Here is a 24215-nt window from a genome sequence, read left to right as displayed (position 1 = left end):
TCAGAGGCAGGGCCGGCTCTAGGTTTTTTGCCACCCCAAGCAAAAAATTTGCTGCCCCAAGCTCCAAGAGCACAACCACCCAAGCAAAAAAAAAAAAAAAAAAGGTGGCTGGAATGCCACCCCTGGAATTCTGCCTTCCCACAAGCACATGCTTGCTTTGCTGGTGCGTAGAGCTGGTCCTGGTCAGAGGACAAAGAGCACTTTCTATAGGAGGCTTCTGTACTCTAGCTCATTTCTTTGAAACAGGTTAACACTCATCTTGTGAAAGTATTTCAAACATTACCAGCCATGCCTTTGCAACGAAGTAGGTCTCCCATTTTAAATACAAGTATGTACATTTTATGGCAAAAATGTATTTCAAGTTTGTTAAAAATATTGTAAAAATGTGTAAATATGTAACTTTAATAATAAATAATAAATTTAAATGCAAGAAGGATGGTTCTATAAAATACCAAATGATATATAAAGTTGCATGGTTGGGGTAAATCTAGTCTTTATTTTGAAATAGTAGTTTCCTTTCAAATTAGCCCAGGAATAGTGAATGTATGGTAATAGAAACCTAAACAAGAAAGAACATTCTTGAGATCAGACTACTGCAGCAACTTGTTCAGTCACACTATGCCACTAGTAGTCCTCAGTCAATCAATGCACACAAGTGACAGCGCTGCTGGCACTAGGCAGATGACAACATCTGGAACTTTTTCAGCAACTCTCTGCTTGCTGAACAGAGGCATAAAAGAGTCACTTTCAGGAAAATAATTGTTTTACAACAGTTTACAGATTCTGTAGAGCATTTCTACTTGCACTCTCACCATATGACCATCAATTATTCATTCATACCATGGGCTTGCATATGCGAGCAAATGCAGTGCATGCTCATCTATCAGGATGTTTAGCACAGAAGAGGAGGTGCTTCCTCATAATTGTAGGAAAGATCTTCAATACGTACAACACCTTGTGTTTATGAAAACAAATTTGACAGTGATGGATTTTTATATAAATTGTTAATTTTTAAATTTTATTTGTATCTAATTAATTTTTAATTAGGCCATTACCATAGTGGCTAACCTCCTGTGTATTAAATAACAGAAACAAAATGAAGTGATATCACTGCTTTCCTGTTTTACAAGGCACTAATATAAATGCTGAGCAGATAGTTTATTACAGTAAGGAAATCCAATCATGGCCAAAGAAAACAAAGACAACAATACTATTTATGTTGTAAATAGTACTAGTTCAGCACCCTCAGATGCGCAACCTGTAAATCAACTAAAGTGAACCAAATTTACATATGTACATTTACATTTCTCCAGTAATAAACAATTGATAACTGAAAATTTTCCATATTGTAAAAGATGCCTCCCCTGTAGAGTTATAGATGCAAGCACAAAGTCAAACTTGTTTAGGGAAAAATGGATGTCTGGCCAAATAAATACACTAATATATACCACCCTTACCCAGTAGCATATCAAACATACTATAACCTTAACAATAGTGTGCATATCCGGTCACTGTAGTGAGAATAACTTGACTGCTAAATAAACCTGCACATAGGCTCAATCTCTCCATAGTGGTTGTTTACATGAATAATGCTGTTGCCTGCATTTCTTGTGATATTTGTATATATGTGAGGATTAACTTGGGAGCCTTGCAAGTTCTGGATCTGATCCTTCCTTTGTCTGTTCTGCATTCTCATTTTATTAAGAATCCAACAGCTGTTGCCCTCATGCATTTAAGTTCAATGGCACTGAACTAGCTGGGCTGAGAAGTGCATCTGTTGACCAAGCTCACTCTACCATCCTGCCGGGGCAGAGGTGAACCCTCTTTCACCAGTTTTACTTTTCTCTTGGAATAAACAATCTGGCCTTTAATGCAAAATTAATAAACCGTGGGTTTTTAAATCAGATTTGGGTGGGTTTTTTTAATACTCATTAAGGGCCTGATCCAACTTCCAATGCCATCAATGGAAGTCTTTTCATTTACTTTCGTGGAAGTGGGATAGGGCCCATATAAAGGACTGCCACCTCCCTACACTATGCCAGGATTATTTATATATGTTGGCCAAAAGAATATTACATTAACTGATGTCTAAACTCATGTCTCTGCCTTCCACTGACAGTTGAGGCTATTCAGACTGTACAGAAATCTGATGTTACATTAGTCATTTTAGCATGATTAAAAGAACTAGCTCTTTTACCACAAAATAAGATTACCATGTCTCTGGGTTCTGAGACAAGGATCCACTTAATAGAATTAACACCATAGAAGTTCATTAGTTGGGGTGGAGAGTGCACATTATATGTAAATAAAATTATTATTTTATTATACAGATGTTCGGCCACATTTTGCATTGACTTTCATGTTATAGTCTACCAAACCCCGTTTAAGAGAGTGGAAATATCTAATGCTAGCATGTACTCTATTCATGCTTCTTGAGCCAGTTATCAGAGCAGTCATTACTACTATCATGTCTAGCACTGGCATCCTGTCTCTGTCTACTGTGAAGTTTTGCAGCTACGGCCTTCCTCCTCCCCTTGTCTGTGGGAGCAGGAAACTGTTCCATCCCCAGACTTGTCTGAGGCTTCCTAGCGATGGAGGGCTACTCCACACACCCTCCTCTGAACTGGCTATTTAAAAACAATCCTTTTCTTCAACAGGACTCAAACAAGTAGTATCTCTTGTTGTAGTACCATCACTTTGCCGTGTTAATGCCCTAGTTGAGAATAGTACCTGTCCAAAAGACCTTACCTGGACAAGCAGCAAGTGAAGGATGTAGGAAGCAGGAGCAATAATACCAGTGATAGCTGCTCTCACAGTCAAGTTAGAGAACATGCAGTGAGGTGCTAGTAGCAGGCAGTGTAGCCAGCACAGTACGCTGGGTTATAGACTTCAAACGTATAAAAGATACTAACATTAATGTTGCATTAAACTTAAACAAATGGAGGGTACAATCAAAGTTACTTCATTGACTTCAGTGAGAGTTGAGGGTGTTCAGTACTCCACAGGACCAGGAATTAAGTATGCCATAGTCAATGCATTGAATTTTTGTAGGACCATAAAAGTCAATCGAGTTACACCAGCATAAAAGCTAGTGTAAGGACCAATGTTTGTACAGCAATATTAGCCATAGTGGCCAACAGCCCTGATCTGTCTAGAATAGTCCCAAGTTTTCAAAACCCATCCCTGGAAACTGCTATCTTGGCCAATGTTCTGGGACTGTGTGCCAGCAGAAGAAACCTCCTCTGAGCTGCTCTTCTCCTAGTAACAGATCACAGGCCCTGATTCCTTGCCTGCTTCTCCTTTCACACTGTTTGTTTTCACATGGTTAGACAAACACCTGTCAGGGATGGTCTAGATAATACTTAGTCCTGCCATGAGTGCAGGGGACTGAACTAGATGACCTCTCAAGTTCCCTTCCAGTCCTACGGTTCTATGACAAGCCCTTGTTGTCTATAGCCTGAACCTCAGCCAGCTGTCAGGGAGCAGGAAGCACCATCTAGGAGGAAAGAGAAGGAGCACAAGTGGGGGATGAGCATGAAGGATGTGGAGGAGTGAATTCTATTGAAGGAGATTAGGCAATGTCAGAGATAAGACTTCAGAGAGTGAGAGTATAGCTTGGAATAAACACCATGTTGAGGAAATTACCCTGATGGTGAATGAAATAAATCCAGAATTGTGGATTGGATGAGGTGGCTAGTGAGAGAAAGTGAATAGCCACACATCCAGTCTAGATTCTGCACAGTATTTCATTTATTCTGAGCTAAAAAGATTCCAATCACAATAATAAAATAATTTGTGCAACATTGTTTTAGAAAGTCCTCAACTCCTTCTGCCAACATTCTTTTAACTTCTCAAATTCTAACAGAAAATGAAAAAAAAAGCTGAAGAAAAACTAGAGGGAAAAAATACCAAACAAGGGTGTTTATTGTTCAGTTAATGAAAATTAATTGGAGACTGGAACATGGAGTTAGGAACAGGCTTGGGGATTGACTGAGATTCCTAGATTCCATTCTGTACATTCTGAGATTGGATGAGAAGCCAAGAGAGGGAGACTGGAACTGGGAGCCAGTGGGGGGTGAGGTGGGGTATAGAGAGATCAGATGAGGAACAAGGAGGGGGGGGACAAGGAGGAGACTGGGGCTAAGGGTGGGAAGGGGGAGAGACTGGGAGGCAGGGCTGATAACCTGGCTTATTAAGGTTGCCCAACAGCTAGGATTATAAGATCTTTCTTCAGTTAGTTATAACCATTTGAATCTTCAACCATTTGGACTGAAATTTTCCATGACAGACGTCTGCCTCAGGCTGAATTTTTTGGAAAATTTCAGTCAAAACAGTTGAGCTGCTTCTGAGAATGAGGCTAGAGAAAAGTACTTGTTTTGCCCATGTTAAAAAAATTCTTGGGAGTTTTTCTTTGAAATCCTCTAGCACCTACGTATTCTGAAGCAGGGACTTGACATTTGGCAGATAGTGACCTTTGTGCTAGGGGTGTGCCTTTTGCCATTCCCGTGAAATATGAAAGTTTAAGATATAAGCCTTTAAAAATTATAGTTTGTACATGCTCACTAGAGACTACTTCTTTTAGCTGCTAAAATCTCCAAAGATTCTGTCTTCTTTGAGCATGCTCAAGCTTCTCTCAGTGCCTAGTGCTGACCAGACTGCATATGTGCCAACTCAAAAGAGCAACTGAGTATCACAGAACCTGTGTGTGACTCACCTGCTCATGTGCCATTCCCACAAAGCCACTGAACATGCCCCTAACCCAAGGCTGCAAGGGCTCAGAAAAACCTTCCCAGTAATTGTTACTCTGGATTGAGGAGGAGCCAGGCACTAAAAGTGAGAGCAAGGACCCATTCTCTCCTGTGTTCTCACTAACACACTTGCTGGCACCTGGGCAGCATGGAGGAGGAAGACATCTGATTTAAATGCAGAAGATACAAAAGCTATACAGGGAGGTGGGAAAGGGTAGATTGGAACAAGGAGATCAGTGAGACGGAGTTGCAGGGGAGAAGAGAAACTTGGACTGGTTGGGTAAGGAGGCTGGGAAGACTGGAACTGGGATAGCTGGTGTGAGAGACAGGATGACAGGGAACCAGTGGGCAGGGGAGTGGTGAATATTCTGAGATCAATTGAGGAGCTGAAGCAATGGGGAGACTGGGACTGGCTGGGCAAAGAGACTGAAATATGGAGTAAAGGAGGGGTTTGGGGGACTGAGTAAGATTGGATGAGAAGCCCAGGGAGGGAGACTGGAACTGGAAGCCGATGAAGTGGAGGGTAGAGAGATGAGAAGCAAGGAGGGGGGCACAGGGACTGCTGAGGCAAGGAGACTGGTGGTGGGCCCAGAGGGAGAGACTAGCACTGGATGAATGAGACTGGGATGAGAATCCTGAGGCGTGAAGACTGGGACTGGGGCAATGAGGATGGGGTAGCAAAAAAGACAGGACTGGAATAGAGACTGGTTGGAAGGGACAGGGTAGAAGTGGTCAAAGCTAGGAGGAAGAGGCAGAAGAGTGTGCCCACTAGACCCCACTCCCCCTCCAGAACCTAGAATGGAACCCATGATTCCTGAATGTCACTATTCCTCTGCTGTCAGCAAATGTCTGTGAAACCCAGTGACTATGCGTCTCATCTCCCACTGGTGCTGGTCTACATGAAAGATGGCAACCTGCTATCACTTACTCATTTAGCTCAAGTGACAGGTCTGTGTGGTTCCAACTCTGCTGGTTAACTATGTGGGTGTTACTGTGAAGACACATGATGGAATTTGTTTTTTCAGTTTGTTTTTTTAAAAAGCTAGCAAACTACACATACATTTAAATTAAAAGAACATTATTACTGCTGGAAAGTCAAGCACTCAAAAGTTGTGCATAGGCATTATGATACAATCTTTAATTATATGATCACAGACTACTTTTTCCATAGGATCTTTGCCTCATTCAGTGCACATCATGGAGCTGCTGTGGGGATGAATTAGTAAGAGAGGCTGTTGTCTATGCAATTCCTACCTCCTTTACTGCAGAAGTTGGAAAGTGTATAGTGAATGAGGCAGGAGACTGCTGGAAGAGAAAGGGTGGTGGTCCCATATTTAAAAGACAATTGAATGCTGCCTTGGAGAACTGGATTATAGCCCTTCCTCTGCCACAGAGATCTTTTGTGATGCTAAGCAACTTGCTTAAACAAAACTTTTCATAGGTGGTCACTAATTATGTGTTCCTTGTTTTCTGGGTGCCCTATTTGCGACCTAGGAGCCTGATGTGAAGAAGTGTTGAGAACTCACCACTGCAACTGAAGTTAATGGGAGCTGTTCATGAATATATAGAGTGCTATATAACACTAAGAATGCTGAAAAATCAAGTCCCAGGCATCTCAAATTGGGCACTCAAAATTAGTGGATACTTAGATCTTAATCTCTGTGTGACTGAACTAGATATTGGTAAAATTGGAATAATATCCACCCTCCACATCACAGGATTTTCAAGATAAATTAACAGTTGGGTAGCACTCTGATACTATAGCGATGAAAGCCATAGGAAAGCCCGTGAAGAAATTAGTAATTAGTAGGGTTTAATAATGTGCAGTAGGTAAGGCCAAGGACCACACACTGAACAAGGAGGATAAAATAAAATATTAAATAGCTGTTTATCAATTGAGTGCAGTCTATCCTGTGCACTGAACGAGGCAGGAATTCTGTAGAAAATTAGTATGATCATGTAATTAAAGACTCTCACAATACATACAAAGGGGTCAAATTAAGGTTGCACAGGCAACCTTAATTCTGTAATTTCCTAGCTTTTGAGTGTATGACTTTGCAATGTTAATGTTCTTTTACCCTAGTTTGTGTGTAATTATAATACAAATATTATACCATTGACAACCGACACTCTCAATGTGATAAACTACTTGCCCTTTACTCTTGTAGTTTTTCCACTTGGAAATCAAATTGTTCCCAAGACAGACAGTAGGACAAGATATTATTCAATTAAAATATAAATATGAGGTATTTTGGGGGCCCAGTTACATTAGTGATCATCAAACCAGTAAGGTGAACTCCTTGTTACCAATGGTGGTGACTCGACTGCTTGGCCAGCCCACTAGCAGCTGCTTTTTACTTTTATTTTTATAGAAATGGCTAGGAGGAGGCCCATTAATTTCCTTTTTTCTAATTGTGATTATTATTACAGGACTTCATAAACCTGTGGCCTAAAACCTGGGCTCAGTCAATAAAGTTGCCGGATGGGCACATGCAGGCAGGAGAAAGGAGAGAGACTGGAAGGGCAATATAGGAGGGAGGGAGTCTGAGGAGTATGTTGAACAAAGTTTTAGAAGGCACAGGCCCACGTGTACAGTGTGTGCACATGCACAGACATTGGTTCTTACATTTACTGTAACTGTTTCAACACATCAATAAATGCTTCTGCAAATTGGGTATTTAGACATGTTTGTGCACACATCAGTAGTAATAGTGCATGAAAAGAGAAACGGACATGTGGGCACTCAGAACTCTACCTCCCCTTTTAAAAACTTTTGATCAGTAATTTAAAAACTATAGGAATCTTAATGGTGGAATGGTTCAGTGAATTGCTGTCGCATGTTTATTTAGGTCATGATATGATCTAGACATGACTGAGAGGTTTCCTGAAGTGAGATTTTACTAATCTGTTTCATATTCATAGTGTCTGTGTTTGGGAAACACCCAACATAGTTTAGGCACTATCAAAATATAAATAATAGTTGTCAGTGGTGTCCACAGGCTAAGATGTGCACCACAGCAGACCAGGTTTCAATAATTTTTCATTCAATTCTATGAACATGCACAGGAAGCATTCCATATTAATTCCAGGCCTACCTTCACGAGACCAGATTACAATCTTTAGTTAATCACATCAGCCACACTATCAGAGGCTTGTTCACCTGCGCATCTACCAATGTGATATATGCCATCATGTGCCAGCAATGCCCTCTGCCATGTACCTTGGCCAAACTGGACAGTCTCTAAGTAAAAGAATAAATGGACACAAATCAGACGTCAAGAATTATAACATTCAAAAACCAGTCGGAGAACACTTCAGTCTCTCTGGTCACTCGATTACAGACCTAAAAAAGGCAATTCTTCAACAAAAAAAACTTCAAAAACAGACTCCAGCGAGAGACTGCTGAATTGGAATTAATTTGCAAACTGGATACAATTAATTTAGGCTTGACTAGAGCCTGGGCGGGGATGGGTCATTACACAAAGTAAAACTATTTCCCCATGTTTATTCCATCCCCCACTGTTCCTCAGATGTTCTTGTCAACTGCTGGAAATGGCCCACCTTGATTATCACTACAAAAGGTCCCCCCCACCCCCTGCTCTCCTGCTGGTAATATCTCACCTTAAGCGATCACTCGCGTTACAGTGTGTATGGTAACACCCATTGCTTCATGTTCTCTATGTATATAAATCTCCTCACTGTATTTTCCACTGAATGCATCCGATGAAGTGAGCTGTAGTTCACGAAAGCTTATGCTCAAATAAATTTGTTGGTCTCTAATGTGCCACAAGTCCTCCTTTTCTTTTTGCGAATACAGACTAACACGGCTGCTACTCTGAAACCTGTCAGTATTGGTCAGTATGTTAGGCAGTATCAGCAGATCAACAGTCTAACATTGTCAAGTTTTTGGTAGACATCACAGCAAATGAGAATTTTGAGGAGGGACTTAGAGGATAATGAAGTAGCTTAGTGGATGTTTATTGGGAGCATGAGGGGCAGCATGGGAGAAAGCACAAAAGTGCTTGTTTGGAAATGTAACAAGTGAGAGATGGAGGCTGGTATCACTGGCCAAACAGAGAAAGAAGTGATTTTGATACTGACTGAGAGATTATAGGTAGGTTAGGATAGGCTGTGAAGAGACTTGAAAGGAAAGACAAGCAGCTTGTGTTTGATGCAATACAGAAGGAGGAGCTAATGGAAGGATGCAAAGAGGGATGATATGGTCAAAGTGACTGGGTGGGAGAATGATCTCTGCAGAAGCATTCTGGATGGATATGACTGAGGCAAGATTGCATTTGTCAAGGCCAGAGAAACCAAGATGTGAAATGATGAGAGCCTGGATAAGCATTTTCATTGTATGGATGGATAGGAAAGGCCATATCTTAGAGGTGTTATTCAAACAGAATCTGTAAGATTTAGTCATAGCCTGGATGTGAGGATCTAGAGAGAGCTGAGTTTAAGATGACATCCAGGTTATTGGCCTGAGTGACAGGCAGGATTGTTGGTGTTGTACCTCAGTGACTGAGAAAGGGGATGGGGGGATTTGGGAGGAAAGATTAAGAGCTCCCTAATTATGAGCTTGATCTGACAGCTAGACATCCATGAGATGATATCAGAGATGGGCAGAAATTTTAGTTTAGACAGAGGGTGACTGACCGGAGTACAATAGATCTGATTCATCAGCATAGAGATGGTTGTTGAATTTATGTTGGAGAATGAGATTTCCCAGAAATAAGGTATAAAAGGGAGAAGAGAAGGGAACTAAGGATAGAGCCCTTCTGAACCCCCACAGAAAGTTACAGGGGGGATGAGGAGAACCTCTGAGAGAAATGCTGAAGGAGCAATTAGAGAAGGAAGAGGAGAACCAGGAGAGGAGAGTCACAGAAACCAAAAGAGGACAAGATTTCAAGAAGAAGAGCAAGATCAGCTGTGTCAAAGGTGGCTGAGTGGTCAAGGAGAATGAGGGTGGAGTACTTGTTCTGAGCTCTAGTTAGGAAGAGGTCATAAGAGACTTTGAGAATGGTTTCAGTGGAATTCAAGGGGTTGAAGAAAGCCTGACTGGAAAACATCTAGCCTGGAATTGGAGGGGGAAACTCCAGACAATGATTGTAGACAGCCTGTTCAATAAGCTTAGAGATGTAGGGTTGATGAAGCTGTAGTTTGAGATACAAGTGGGGTCAAGAATGGATTTTTTTAAGATAAGAGAGACTAAGGATTGTGAGGAGAAAGAGATGAAGAACAGCAAGGGAGGGGATGAGAGTGGACATGAGGGATATCAGGGAATGGGCTGGGGTCTCTGGAGAAAGTGGGGGAGTTAGACGAGGATAGCAATTGAGAAACTTCTCCATCTGTGATAATGAAGTAGAGAATTGTAGGAGGTGAAGGGAAGGCAAGCCAAGGGATGGGCAAAGGTCACATCATATTTTGTCAGTTTTCTCTTGGATGAAATCTGTAAGATCCTGTGCAGAGAAAACAATGGAAGCAGGAATGGGGAGAGTTTGTGGAACGAGTCAAAGGTGATGAAGAGGCAACCAGGATTGCAGGCACAGGATTTAGTTGAGTTGAAGAAGTATAGTTATTTAGCTAGGAAGATGGCAGAACTAAAGGAAGAGAGAACAAATTTGTAGTGGAGGAACCAGCCTGGTCATGGGTCTGCTAGAGATGCTCCACAGCGTGAAAGCAGGAGTGGAGGAAGTGGATGTTGGGGATGAGCCAGGGCTAGGAGTTGGCAGGGTCAACCTTGCAGTGGGAGAGGGGAACAAAAGAGTTAAGCGTGGACGAGAGTGAAGCATGGAGAGAATCAACCAACCAATCAGTGGAAGAGAGAGCTGAGAGCAGACAACAAGTCACCAGTGCTGATGGAGTGGAAGTCACAGAAAGGCCAAGTGACATGGCATTGGTATATATATTGAGAGATTTTTCAGAAAGAGACTAGATGGTGCTCCGAGAGAGGGGTCAGCGAGAGGGCAGTGCCTGGTGAAGACCAACTTAAATGAATGGCCTTTTGATGAGTCGGAGAGTTGAACCAGGCCTGCAAGTCAAATTAACAGGTGATAGCAAGGAAATGTGCAACAAAGGGGTTGAATGGGTCTTCATTGCAGAAGTTGAAGTCACCAAGGAAGATGTAAGAGACTGTGCAATGAGGAAGAGATCCAAAATGAGAAAGAAAGGCTCATGAAAGCAACATTGAGAGGGAGAGGAGAGAAGAGTTAGATGCAGTGCTGTTCGAAAGAAGAAAAGAAGTGGGAAGAGACAGGCATTGGAAGCTGCAAGAATGGAAGAGGAGAAGCCCAACATTCCCACCATGGTTTGATCCAGGGCAAAATGTGTGAGAGAAGGAGAGGCCTCCATAAGAGAGGGCAACTGCAGAGGCAGTGTCAGATGAAAGGACTCAGGTCTCTGTTAGAGTCAGGAACTGGAAAGAAAAGATATGGAGAGGCCGTGGATGGTTGTGATCTTTTTACAAATGGAGCAGGCATTCCAGAGACACCAAGAAAAGGGGGGAGGAATGGAGATGAGGTTAGGAACAGTGGCACAAGAAGGGTGGAAGTGGTGGTGGGGCTGGAGGGAAGGACAAGGTTGGGATAAATATCACCAGAGGTGAGGAGGAGGATGTGGAAGTGGAAACCTAGATTTCCACTGGCAGAAGAGGAGGCAATTGGGGTGGAGAGCAGATAAAGCTGGTGGGAACTACAGAGGGTAAGTAACCAGGAAGGGGAGATGGAGGAAGGGAGGAGCAAGGAGGAGGAGGATGGCTGGTATGATGCAGAAGAGGGGTGTGGTAAGAGCCATGAGCAAGTGGCAGCTGGACAAGATTACTATGGACCAAACTGAAGTTGCTATTTAACAAGGGCTAAATTTGGCCCCTAGTCTGCATATAGAAACAATCATCTGAATGCTGTCTTAGAAAGGAGTTGTGAATCACTTAAGTTCAGCCTTAACGATTCAAATTAGACAATGATTTCATACTCACTGGGGGAAATGGAGAAAGTGGAAGAAGCAGTAGGCTGCAGCCCAGAGCTAAAACGTAAGGGGCTAACCAGAATTTGGAGTATACTCTAAAAGGTGACTCAAGGGAGAGGCCATCCATGGTATGAAGCGCAGCAGCTTACAGCGGCAGCCTATGCCTTGTCTAATTTTCTGCTTCTCTACTGGGATCCTGAAATATTGACAACCTTAAAACCTTACAGCATGCTGTAGCATCAGCAGGTATACATTTCAGTCCTAGATGGTTACCTTTCTTCTTTCTTGATCCTGTCTAACGATTGTTCCAGTGCTTCTGTTTCACTGGAAAAACAATCACTGTCTCCATTTCATTTTAAGAAAGAATATTAACTGGAAATAGAGCTGGGTGCTTCACTTGGAAGATATGGCTCAACTCAAGAACAAGAGACTTTTTGGGGCTTTAGAAATAATCTCCTCTCTTTGTTTTGCAGTTTACGAGATTTTCTCTTTCTCCTTAAGATCAGATACTTTGAAGAGCTTTAACACCATTACTTTTATTGATTTTTAAAGGACCTTAAAGGCTCAATTGGCCATTATCCTTCTCAAGAAGTGAAACCTTTACCAGCTAATGATAATTAAGAAACTAATATAAGATCCCCTTTTTCTGTGGCAACCCTCAAAGGTCTAATATTATATACTATGCATTGTTTTTAATATTCCAGCCTTGTACTACAAAGCTTTATTATCTTTCAATAGACTAGATGAAGCAAAATATGTGTTTGTACTTACTGTTGCCAGATTTGTAATCCTTTGCTATGTCCTCTCTACATCATTCACCCTGCACTATGCTTCCTTAGAAATAAAATATGAGCAACTTTTAATTGTTCCTTGATTGTGGTCAGATTTCTTCAAACGTGGGTTCCAGTACTTCTCCTTTTGTATAAACATACATGGGAGCTGAAATGCTGTTGCTATGAATCTCCACCTTTAAAGATATCCCTCTACCCTTTGCAGTTCCATATCTGGGCTTAAAGAAATCTTGCTGCACTGTGAACCTGTCATAAATATAAAGGGAAGGGTAACCACCTTTCTGTATACAGTGCTATAAAATCCCTCCTGGCCAGAAGCAACATCCTGGTACCTGTAAAGGGTTAAGAAGCTCAGCTAACCTGGCTGGCACCTGACCCAAAGGACCAATAAGGGGACAAGATACTTTCAAATCTTGAGGGGGGAAGGTTTTTGTTTGTGCTCTTTGTTTACGTGGTTGTTCTCTCTTGGGACTCAGAGAGGCCAGACAGAAAACCATCTTCTCCAGCCCATCCTAATCCAAGTCTTCAATATTGCAACCAGTATAGGTAAGTCAGGCAAGGCGGATTAATTTATCTTTTGTTTTATGTGAATTTTCCATGTGTTAAGAGGAAGGTTTATTCCTGTTTTCTGTAACTTTAACGTTTCGCCCAAAGGGGGTTTTGAATCTGAATACCCTGTAAAGTATTTTCCATCCTGATTTTACAGAGATGATTTTTACCTTTTTTTTTTTAAATAAAATCCTTCTTTTAAGAACCTGACTGATTTTTCCATTGTTCCAAGATCCAGGGATTTGGGTCTCTGATGATTTTGTAACAAATTGGTTAGGATATTATTCTCAAGCCTCCCCAGGAAAGGGTGTGTGTAGGGCTTGGGGGAAATTTTGGGGGAAGACGTCTCCAAGTGGTCTCTTTTCCTGTTCTTTGTTTAAAACGCTTGGTGGTGGCAGCATACTGTTCAAGGACAAGGCAAAGTTTGTACCTTGGGGAAGTTTTTAACCTAAACTGGTAAGAATAAACTTAGGGGGTCTTTCATGCAGGTCCCCACATCTGTACCCTAGAGTTCAGAGTGGGGAAGGAACCCTGACAGAACCCACGTAAGCATGCTGAGTCCCTACCCCATCCACAACATAGCACACAGACCCTGAATTAGCATTCAGACTCATTCATTTCCAGGATTTTGGCAATAATGGTAACTCAAAAACACCACCATACAGTTTAATTTTCCTCCCTCAGCTTGGCTGCCACTAGGATTTCCCATCAGGCCCTCCTCTAGCCCACACTTCTAGGGCTAGTTCCACAAAAGGATTTTGGTGCTTAACTGCCACTTTAAGCACCTAAGTCCAACATTTAGGTGCCACAGAGATCATCAAACATCCCAACTACACTGCTATTAGTATTCTGGCATTGGAAGAGGGTCTATATCTTTCTTTGAGAAGGGGTTGACCTGTTAGGTATCTAACTCCAAGGGAATGTTCACGCTTTGAGAATCTCAAATGGAGTTAAGGCACCTAGCTACCTTTGAGAGGCAAGGCTTAGGCCAGAGTCCTCTTCTTAGCATTTCTTCTAGCAACTTTAGGGAGCTACCCAATCAGCTTGCTGGCTTCTGTTAATCCCTTTCTTGGGCACCTGACTCTCCCCAGTTATTATATGGGGAGCCTGGATACCTAAGGTCAAGGCTGCAGATTTTACTGGGCAGCAGGGCACCTAAAAGGTATTGCAATGCTCATCGTTGCTATGCTGAAGTCCCTTTGTGGATCTAGTTCCTTCCCTCCAGAGAGGGAGGGGCCCAACTTCCTTATACCTCTGTTGGAATTAATTAGCCACACCTGCCACAGTGAATCAGAAGAATTTCAGAGGCTTTATATAGGCTTCCAACAATTGCTAACTAGGTGAGCCTACAGGGGAGTTCTGTTATCCTGTTGTATTACACATACGGCATGTATTAGGGAACACTGAAGCAATTTATGTCTCTTACAGCCAACTAAGTTTCTGTTTTAAGCAAATTAACTATGGCTGGAAAGTGCTGGCTTGATAGTCCTAAGGACCAAAGGCCTAATTTATCCACAGAACAAGCACAGTACAAGCTTTCCTGATACTACCACCAGTGCATATTCAACACCAGTCATAAAGAGAACCATGTCTACACACAAGGTTAGTATTTATTCTCATTCAGTCTTGGTCTCTACAGGGACATCAAAAAACAAAGGTTCCAGTTGGTACTAACTGTGATGGTCCTTTTTTCCTTTTACATGGACACTGGGGACAAAATGAGACCACTAAACTTATTTTATATAAGGTCAAACAATCTACAGAGGATAACAACTTTCGGGAGTGGGGAAATGGTTAAATGGAAATAAAGTACTGAAAATCTTACAGGTAACCTTTATGTGATTCCCAGCCAAACTTTGCATACTTAAAATATTCAGATAATTTCATATTTCAGATAAGCATCTGCATTTTGAGAACTTATTCTGAACCAAGCATGAGTGAAGGGGGAGGGGGGATTGCAGAAGTGGAAGCCTACGATACGTATAATGTAATAGTATTCTGGGGCCACAGCATTCATAGTTTCCCAAGAACAAATGCAAACACTGGCATCGTCAGAGATGTTCTGGGCCAGATCCATCTGCCATTAGTGGAAGTCAGTGGGAATTTTTCCATTTACTTTAATGTGAGTTGGAATGACCCCTATGTTTTGTTTTGAATGAGATAAAGATAAATTGGATGTTTTGCACCCACAATACTGCATGTGGAATATTTATTAAAACCAGCAGATAATTCCTTTCTGTTGGTGGAGATCTGATCATGTGAAGGGAAAGTATGGATCTCTTTCTTCCAGCCAGATTTGCACTGCAATGAGAGAGGGTTCAATAACCAAAGCATTTAGTAAGTGATTCACAGCAAAACAGCACTTGTACCTGGTGATCTCTGTGATTATTCAGTTTCACATCTACTTTATTAGTTCCACATTACTGTATAGTTGTCATCTTATTATATTATTTGTACATGTTACAGCAGAGGTGGGCAAACTATGGCCTGAGGGCCACATCCGGCCCGCGGGACCCTCCTGCCTGGCCCCTGAGCTCCTGGCCCAGGAGGCTAGCCCCCAGCCCCTCTCCTGTTGTCCCCCCTCCCCTGCAGCCTCACATCGCTGTGCCGCCGGTGCAATGCTCTGGGCGGTGAGCTCCTGGGGCAGTGCAGCTGCAGAGCCTGGCCTGACCCGGTGCTCTGAGCTGCGCTGTGCATGGTTGGCTCCAGCTGAGTGGCACGGCTGTAGCGCCACCAGCCATCGGTATTCCAGGCAGCGCGGTAAGGGGGCAGGGAGTGAGGGAGTTGGATAGAGGGCAGGGGAGTTCGGGGGCAAGTGTGTGGATAGGGGTTGGGGTGGTCAGAGGGCAGGGAACAGGGGGGTTGAATGGGAGCAGTCCGGAAGGAAGGGGCATTGGATGGGGCAGCAGGTGGCAGTCAGGGGAGAAAGGGTGGTGGATTGGGCAGGGGTCCTGGGGGTAAAGTCAGGAAGGAGAGGAGGGGTTGGATGTGGCAGTCAGAGGCGAGGGGTCCAGAGGCAGTCAGGGAACAGGGGGCATGGATGGGGTGAGGTCCCGGGGGGCCATCAGGGGGCAAGAAGCCGGGGGGTTCAGATAGGGAGCAGGGGCCGGACCATGCCTGGCTGTTTGGGGAGGCACAGCCTCCCCTAACCAGCCCTCCATACAATTTTGGAAACCTGATGCGGCCCTCAGGCCAAAAAGTTTGCCCTTCCCTGTGTTACAGCATTGTCAGATCATCACTGTTGATGTTATTTTATAGATTATTAGTTTCCAGCTACAGCTAAATGCTACTGCATGGATGTTGTTGGTGTTGCATTATGTATAGATGTCTCTTCATAGGCTTACACAGTATTGCATGTATAGAACACAAATTTTACTATGCAGGTTCTGTTTTTATTGTATTGTGGCAATACAGGAAATTGGTTAGTATGGCTTTGTGTGTTCATATAACAGTACAGATTATTTCAGTGTGGTTCATGGAAGTTACTAAATGGATTACTTCAGGTTCATGCTCTCTGTAGATTTTACTGTAGGGGTTTTGTCACTGTTAAAACATACGTATCCTAGGTAGAATATATCTGTACAGATTTGTTAATATTAAGCTGCGTGAAGATTTGGCTCTGTTGGTTGGGTCAGGTCTGTTATCAATCTCGATGTATGTGAAGTCCTATCTGTCCATATCTTCATCTAAGTATTTATATCATGTATGAGCACTGAGAGTTGTGTTAATAACAGGCTGCGTGGACATGTTACCTTACAAGCATGAGCAGTGGCCTACTCTGTATAATATTTACAATACAGGTTGTTTCAGTATTCAGTCATGTATGCAGTATACTAGTTCTGTTACTAGTAGAGATGGGCCAGAATCAAAATCCATAGATCTGGAAAATACTCAAACTGGAGGTGCTGAAAATCCAGATATGAATTTTTGTACTTGATCACATCTCCAGTTATTTTTGAGTTGTATGTAGTGGTAACTGTATAGCTATGTGGTTGTAACTTTCCTGGTTTTGTCACATTTGTATCACACTGGTGATTTTATTTGGCTTCAATCAGTATATTAAATACTGAATCTGCATTTGCAGTAATTAGTACTTTATAATTATTTATTTAAGTTGTAAGGAAAATCATTTGAATGCAATGTCCTATCAGATTTCCAGAACTAACGTTTTTGACATTTTTTTGATGATTAATGACCTGCCTTTCAGCTTTGTCCATTAAATGCTTTGGGTTAGAGCCTGTTCCCTATTACAGTGCTGGTGTCATGCACTGAAATAAATAGAGATACTGGGTCTTAAAACTTATGTAACAGACTGAAGATTATGGCCCTCAGAATGGCAGAAAAATCACACAAACTGCTAGCAGGACTTTCCTTGGATTAATTCAGTATGGCAGTATGTCAGTAACTGTTGTGACAAGGGTTTTCAGTGGGATACAAGATGAGAATTGTTCCAGAGTTACACCAGACAACCTTTCAGCCATCTGTGTAGGAAAGGCCATCCTACTGGGAGAAGAAGACTATTTCACAGCACACTTCCACCTCACTCTAGTGCACAGTCCTTCCAGGACTTTCAGCTTATTAACAACCATGACTATTCTAATGCTCAGCCCCATCCCTCTGTCATTACTTCTCAATTTTACACCAGTTCAATCTAATCTTCGTCCACCCCAGTCTCCACCATTCTTGATTCCTTTTTACCCCTTTCTCCCATCACTTAGAGCCTGTCAGCCAGCCCCAGCTCTGGCTCACCCCCAACATCCATTTCTACAGCACATAGCTGTGAAATCCCATCATAATGCTGATTTTTCTCCACTACAATTTCCTACTTTCCTCCTTCAGTTCTGCCATGTCCCTGGCCAAGCAGCACCCTCACTGAATCCATCACCTGCACCCCAGTTCCCTTTTTGTCACCTCCACAACTCAGTTCTTAAACCCTTCCTGCCCCTCTCTCTGTGCAAGATCTCTCTGCATCTTTCCAGAGTTAATATTGACAAAATCTGCCCGGGCCCTTTCATCTCGCATCTCAACTAGTGTAATCTCTTCTCGGATTTATCTAATCTGTTCTCACCATTTTGTGTCTACTCATTCACTTATCTTATTTAGCTAGTATGCAGTGTTATTCTATTCTTGTTGGAATGGTCCCAGGATTATAGAGACACAAGGTGGGCAAGGTAGTATCTTTTATTAGACCAACTTCTGTTGGTGAGAGAGAAGTTTTGAGCTAAACAGAGTTCTTCTTCAGTGTGGGGTTTCTCTCACCAACAGAAGTTGGTCCAATAAAAGATATTACTTCACCCACCCTTGTCTCTTTATTTAGATAGTAGGCTTTTGGGACCAGTGTACATCTCCATCTGTGTTTGAAAAGTACAGTGTTAGTTTATGACACTACAGACAGGTAAGGTTCTTTTTGGAGCCATTTTAAATGCACTATTAAAATGACACACAGCTGAAAATGTCACCTTTAACAGTAAACCATAGGTTCCCATATTAGCTGGTGCTTTTACACATCACATAGGCTCTGAAGGCAGGCACTGACATAGGCTCTGAAGGCAGGAGCTGATAACTTAATATTTCACATCCCTTCTACTTACCAAAAGAAGGTGCAGCTGCTGTCACTGTAGGGAAAAAGAAAAGGAGTACTTGTGGCACCTTAGAGACTAACAAATATATTAGAGCATAAGCTTTCGTAAGCTACAGCTCACTTCATCGGATGCATACAGTGGAAAATATAGTGGGGAGATTTTATATACACAGAGAACAGGAAACAATGGGTGTTACCATACACACTGTAAGGAAAGTGATCAGGAAAGGTGAACTATTACCATCAGGAGAGCGGGAGGGGGGAATCTTTTGTAGTGATAATCAAGGTGGGCCTTTTCCAGCACTTTACAAGAATAGTAGGAGGGGAAATAAACAAGGGGAAATAGTTTTACTTTGTGTAATAACACATCCACTCCCAGTCTTTATTCAAGCCTAAGTTAATTGTATCCAGTTTGCAAATTAATTCCAATTCAACAGTCTCTCGTTGGAGTCTGTTTTTGAAGTTTTTGTTGTTGAAGAATTGCCACTTTTAGGTCTGTAATCGAGTGACCAGAGAGATTGAAGTGTTCTCTGACTGGTTTTTGAATGTTATAATTCTTGATGTCTGATTTGTGTCCATTTATTCTTTTACACAGAGACTGTCCAGTTTGGCCAATGTACATGACAGAGGGGCATTGCTGGCACATGATGGCATATATCACATTGGTAGATGCGCAGATGAACAAGCCTCTGATAGTGTGGCTGATGTGATTAGGCCCTATGATAGTGGATACAATTAACTTAGGCTTGAAAAAATACTGGGAGTGGATGTGCCATTGCACAAAGTCAAACTATTTCCCCTTTATTTCCCCTCCTACTGTTCTTGTAAAGTGCTGGAAATGGCCCACCTTGATTATCACTACAAAAGGTCCCCCCCCACACACACACAAGCACACTCTCCTGCTGGTAATAGCTCACCTTTCCTGATCACTCTTGTTACAGTCTGTATGGTAACACCCATTGTTTCATGTTCTCTGTGTATATAAAATCTCCCCACTATATTTTCCACTGTATGCATCCGATGAAATGAGCTGTAGCTCAGGAAAGCTTATGCTCAAATAAATTTGTTAATCTCTAAGGTGCCACAAGTACTCCTTTTCTTTTTATGGATACAGACTAACACGGCTGCTACTCTGAAACTGTAGGGAAAGGAACACATCATTTTGGGGAAATATGTATCATTCTGGGTCAAGAATACAAGTGAACTGCTGAACATGCTGAGGATTCAACTATATAAACTTGGTGGGAAGGTAAAATGTCTTGAGGTCGTGCACCATGATGCTAAATGGATTATCATTTTTCTTTAAAAACAACTTCTTAAAGGATCAGAACACAGCTGGGTTTACTTAGAGAATCAAATAAGAGCAAAGAATGTTTGTCTTAGAGACATACCAATGATCTATATTGAGGGCTCCTTAGATCAGTAGTTTCCAAAGCTTGTGGCTCCCGAGCAACTGTGTTAAGAAAAATATATATTTATATATGTCAGTTCATAATGTGTTCTCGAGTTGCACCCTAGAACTTTTAAACTGGAATATTTGAATCAGTGGAGACCTGAGGAATGAAGTGACATGAGGGATAGGAAAGGCTACCACAATATGTACTAAGCTCAACATATGGAAATCAAAAATATACAGCACCAAAACAAAACATAGAACTTTAAATTCAACCGTAATCTAGTGCTAACAAGTGGCTGTGAGAGCTGCAGAGCTACTAAAACATTAGACAGAAAACTAGACAATGAAAATAAGTGCCTTTGAACAATTCTGGGCATTGGTTGGAAAGACTTAGTCACCAATGAAGAGATCTGGGAAATGACCAACCAGCAGCTCATTTCCACCAGAATCAGAAGTTAGTGCTGGATATATTTGGGGCATGTACTCCAGATCCCAGCACACAGACTCCCACATGAAGGTGTTAAGTGGAAATGAAGTAAGGGGAGGAACCAAAGGTGTCCAAGATAAACCTTAAGAAGAACCCTTGGCAGGGAGGGCAGAATCATCAATCTCAACACCATAGAGCATATGGAACTTGGAGAAAATGACAGCGAGGAATGGAAGACAGTGGTTTCCACCCTGTGTGGCAATATTGGCGCAGGAAGGATGTAATGTAATGTAATGTAAATTGGAATCAGCCCCACTGGAGGGAAGAGTAGGAGCTATCTGTGCCAGCTCTATGCCTGCTGAGGACTCCATCACACTGGTGGAAGCCTTGAGTAGTTTCTTCTCCCTTTATGCCATGAGTTGCACAGAAATAGTAGAACAGCAGAGCAAATCTGCGAAGTAGTATTCATTGTGGCCCTTGACCTTTCTGAAATATGTTCAGACTCAAGCTGAGAGGTGGGATATCATTATCATAGACAGTAGAACTCCAGATATGCGCACACTCACTTTTTTGACTTCGACATTTACTAGAAAGAAACTATGGCGCATACAGGATTTCCATAAGGAGAATTTATTAGGATAAGGCCTCCATTTCTGAAATATACTGAGCACCTGTAACTGCCTCTGAAAGAAGTGGAGTTACATGTGCTCAGAACCTCTTAGGATCAGGCCTTAAGCCAGGAAGTAAAATCTTGGTCTCTTTCAAGGCTGGCCTTATATACTATAAACTGGTGCCTTAAGTAAAAATGCAGTTTGGCTCTGATCACTCCAAAATATTTTACATTGGCAGCAGGAGGTATCTCACAATCCGGTTTAAGGTCTTTCAAGATTTTTTTTTTATTAAATAAAGAGGCACAAAGCCTTAGGAATGAATCCTATCTGCATCTCATTTTCCGAGTTCTCCTTTTAATCCATCTTGTCATGAAACTGCTTTGTACTCTTCCAATTGTTCTCTGATGATCTCTACTTTCCTGGAGCGTTGCAAGCTTGGTAGTTCCAATACTAGAGTTGAACAAATAATCCACAGCAGATAATTGTATCTGATATGAACCTCATAACTAAGCAGCACTGAACTACACATAGCCTTTTTTAAAAGAAATATATTTTTAAAAATACTATATCAGTATGTATCAATGATGATTGAAATAACAGAAGCATATACAAAGGAAACAATATGATTCAAATGCTCTTATACTTGACAGTTATATTAAGTCATCTAAATTTCTCAGATAAAGAGCGTCATTAAAAAAGAACTAAGATAAAATCCACACTGCACTAGCATATAATTTTTCATTGGTAAATAAGAACAGTACTGCCACATATTAACAACATTCCAGCTGGCCCCCTCTCTCTTTTTTTTTTTATAAACAAAAATGTCTGAAAACAGTTTACAGTTTTCTTGAATCTATTTTTTTATTACAAATCTCTTTATTTTCCAGATGACTTTTGTGAATAATTCTTGGTTGGGTAGCTTGATTATGAATAGTTTATTCAAAGATATTTGATATTCAGAATTAGAGCTGTATTGATTAGCTTTGACTGGACATAGATTGGGGCAGGCAAACTTTTTGGCTTGAGGGCCACATCAGGTTTCCAAAATTGTATGGTGCAAGCTTTTTGAGAATGTGGTGGTGAGGCAATTCTGGAAACATTTGAGCTCCTTAGATCTCTTTGAACTTTCAATCATACTTTTAGCCTGAGTATGGTATGGAGACTTCACTAGGTTTGTTGGTTGAAGATCAAGGTCGAAAATAAGGTTTCCACTGTGATTCCTGTATATGTTAGCAGACTTTGATACTAATGATCAAAAGGTTTGACTTAACTATGGAGGGGTTTATACTTGAGCAGTTCTTGTTCTTGCTTTCAGAGGGTGACACAGAGTAATTGCTCATCCAACTTGCATGTGCTTTCTTGGGTGATTTTGTACAGTTCTAGTCACTCAATCCTTCCTGTCCAGCAAGTGTGGGGGACTTCTGGGGGAATGCTGAGGTGATTTAGGCTGTAGTACTAGTATGCTTCCCTTTTGAATTGAAAACAGGTGAGTTCCATGTCTTTATTTCTCAGTATCAGGTTGAGAGTCAGTCAGCTGAGGCTCTTTCCAAAGAAGATAGAGGAAATAATTTCTGGTGGGGGAATTATTCATAGAGTTTGTTAGGTTACCCAAATGAGTACCCAATGGCTGAGGGGTTCTCCCACCCTTTGTCAATGAGGAAGGTGCACAATTTAAAGAGTCTGGAGTTCCAGCTGACTGTGGTGGCCAACTTACTTTTTTAAATGTGTTTTTGTTGCAATAGATGTTACTTTTTCTTTCTGATACAATTCTTGTAAAAATGATCCTGTCCCCTTTTATGTTCCCCAGGCAAGGTTACTGCAATGCATTCTACATGGGCCTTTGGTGTCTTTGAAGAGTCTTCAGAAGGTTCAACTTGTGGAGGGGCGTGGCTTCTTTCTTTCTTCAGTGTTAGCCCAATGAGCTAAAGATTGCATTGGTTCCCTATTTTACAATTCAGCATGGATCTTTAAAGCCCTATATGGTTTGATTCCTAAATATTTGAAACAAAGCTATTTTCTCCTGTGCTTCCTATGCACAGCTGAACTGATGAGCTGTTGATAATTGTGCCTACATTTGAATGTCTGATAACAGGAAGTAGTTTATTTTCAGTCGATGACCTTTGCCTTTGGAATTCACTTTCCCCTCATGGTATGGCAAAGCTCAAGTCTGCTGAACTTCAGATCAACATGGGAAGTCCACTCTTTACTCAGACTTCTGCCTGAGGAAACAGATGATTGATTTTAAAATGTCTTTGCCTGGCATAGGTTGGCTAAAGGTGTATTTTTAAAAGAATTTCTATGCGGGTACCTGGGGCAAGTGAAAAAGTCAAAAGTGCATGTTGGACCCAATTCTTGGGACCAACTAAGCTGTGCTAAGTGCAAGATCCAAGAGGGGCAATGGTGGGCTTACATCACCTTTGTGGATCTTGGATTCTGAAGCCATCTGAGGGTTGGTTCGGCCCCCAGTTTGACTCCGAGTAATCTTAGTCTATGGCCCCAAGAAGCTATTCTGGTAACTCTGGCCATCCCCAGTTTCCCCTGACTGAAAAAGTGGGAGGAGGTTGGGAGTTCCTAGGCCAGCTTTACAACACCTGGGGATGCCCCCACGTACCAGGGGAATTCTCAGGTACTCAGTTAAGCTTGCTTTATGCCCCTTTGCACTGGCAGAGAAATGCAAGAAGGCTGTAGCAGAACCAAAAATTAGATCTATTGTATTTTGGGGGATAATGAATATGCTAGTCACTTGGAACTAGATGTTTGCATGATACTGACCACTTCTATGAAATGCTGAGCTCCCTCAATTTAATTAATTAGTGCTCAGGTTCCTGAGTGTCTTGCAGGATCGGGCAATTGCTGAGTTACCAGAAGAACAAAATGTGCAAAGCAGCTACTAATAGCTGTGCAATTTATCAGTATGAATGTTCTAAGTTAGGTTGCCATCAGGTTAGACTATTCAGGGTTGCAGCACATTACCAGTCCTCTTTGGGTGAGGGAGGATTGTAATTTGCAATTACAAGGACACAGATTCACACTTCTTTTTGATGTTGAGTTTGAATTATTGGGTATTTTAAAAATTGTTTCACACACCTCTAGATTGGGTAGACATATCATAGTAAGGGATATTGTGCTGACATAACAAGAGCAGTGCA

At 41.8% G+C, this 24215-nt stretch overlaps 2 protein-coding genes across 4 annotated transcripts in view; one reads left to right on the top strand and one right to left on the bottom strand.

Annotated features, from left to right (window-relative positions):
- The window catches only part of RSPH14 (radial spoke head 14 homolog), a 195845-nt gene that overhangs the window by 124579 nt on the left and 47051 nt on the right, over positions 1–24215 (top strand). The gene's annotated exons all lie outside the window — the stretch shown is intronic.
- Positions 1–24215, bottom strand: part of GNAZ (G protein subunit alpha z) — a 133266-nt gene that overhangs the window by 101980 nt on the left and 7071 nt on the right. The window contains exon 1 of one of the 3 annotated variants that reach the window (XM_043498157.1): positions 7844–7989. The exons of the other annotated variants lie outside the window; for them this stretch is intronic. The gene's annotated coding sequence lies outside the window, so the exon portion shown is untranslated. Of the gene's footprint in view, positions 1–7843; positions 7990–24215 lie in introns of those variants that run through there. 3 annotated transcript variants of the gene reach the window in all.

Source organism: Dermochelys coriacea, chromosome 15 (genome assembly GCF_009764565.3).
Source record: "Dermochelys coriacea isolate rDerCor1 chromosome 15, rDerCor1.pri.v4, whole genome shotgun sequence".
In the NCBI taxonomy this organism is placed as follows: Eukaryota; Metazoa; Chordata; order Testudines; family Dermochelyidae; genus Dermochelys; species Dermochelys coriacea.
Note: the sequence above shows the minus strand (reverse complement) of the source record. Positions and strands in the feature narration are given on the sequence as shown.